This window comes from Leptonychotes weddellii, chromosome 9 (genome assembly GCF_054177405.1).
Source record: "Leptonychotes weddellii isolate Sample4059 chromosome 9, ASM5417740v2, whole genome shotgun sequence".
Lineage (NCBI taxonomy): Eukaryota > Metazoa > Chordata > Mammalia > Carnivora > Phocidae > Leptonychotes > Leptonychotes weddellii.
In genome coordinates, this window is record NC_138377.1 from 38,314,013 (window position 1) to 38,315,691 (window position 1,679).

Below are 1,679 nucleotides of genomic sequence, written 5' to 3' on the forward strand. Positions count from 1 at the left end.
AGATAAGCAAAATAGATAAAGAAACACTTTACAATCCAAGCAACCAGAAACAGCTCAGGTTAGCATCAGAAATGGGGAAGTATCAGGACAATTTTGCAGCATTGAAGGAAGTCTTTGAGTTGAAGAATTAGAGACAGCTAGCATAGCTTTATGTAAGTGATACTTCGTGTACCTTACTAGTTGGAGTGCTTTAGCAGGCATTTACTGGCATAGAAAGAAAATGGAACACAATGGATGTCATGTAATTGTTAAAAAGCCACTGGATGCTGTTAACAATGAAGATTATTGGCTAAGACCACATCTATTGTGTAAGGTAAAGTAGCTTGTTGGATTAAAAAATTGTTCAAAACCTGCAAAAGGTAGTGAATATTAATGGTAATTTTTTTTTTAAAACTGAAGAGAGGTTATCAGCAGGGTGAAATAATAGCTTGGAAAGGAAATGACAAATGGGAAGAACACACACAATCCAACCTCATTACATCTGACTATTGTGGTATCTTCTCTGACACCACGTACTAAATTTCCAGGTATTTTTAATTCTATTATGTTTACTGTCTCATAATAACCTTCTTTTCTGAAGAAGAGATGGAAAGAATGGGGCATGTTTAACAGAATTTTATTTAGTGTGTTGACTGTTACTAGTGGAGTACAAATCCTTGACTTTTTCAACTTAGCTATCTTTTTAAAAAACTACAAACACATATTTTCGTCAGTTTGTAAAAACAACATACCCCAAAATCAATGCTATCTTTATCTATATTATTACTTCTCTATGTGTATAGAAACTGGGCTCAACAAATTATTATCATGCAGTACATGTACAAACAGGCAAATCTGTCACTGCTAAAAGATCTGACTCCTCATGCCTATCAAAAAGACTCTGGGGTTGCCTGTCTGGATCAGTCTGTAGAGCGCGCAATTCTTGATCTCGGGGTCATGAGTTCAAGCCCTGTGTGTGGAGTTTACTAAGAATAAAAATAAACTAAAAGACTCTGCATGGAGTATTAATTCCTCTTAGGAAGCTTATACGAGTCAGAATGGCCAAAACTGTTTGCTGTATCCAATTAAACGATAAAATATGGGTAGAGTCTTCAAATCCATTTCTTTCATCTTGAGGAGAGTATTTTTAGGATATATAAATCTGGTATGGTAAGGAGTTTGTTTTGTTTTGATGAATTATGGTAGAAGTCATATTTTCTGCAATCTGTCCTAAGCAACTTTTACAGAAAGAATAAATGAAAATATAATCAAGATATATTCTACGCTAGGCAAATGGGTAAAAATGTTCTAAGTTATAATCTGATTGTAAGTTCATATCATAGTTTAAATTAGATTTAAAAAATTAAAAACCTTGTGAAACACTATTAAGTCTTCAAACTTATGGAATATTGATATCCACACAGACATGTATTATTGTCTGTTAATGATGATAGCCATTGTGATAACAAGGAATTGTATAAAATTAATTTGTACACAACAGGTCCAATTCAGCAACTTGGATTTTTTAAGAGTATCTTGGGTAAAGCACTTTCTTGTGGATAAACACTTATTCCTTTACACTTTTTCCCAGTAACTATATTTTACCATGTGTTTTGCTGGATATAAGTTCATGGAGCAATTACATTAGACAATGGATGTCAGTGGCGAAATTATTAAAAGATGTCTGATGTTAAAAGAGT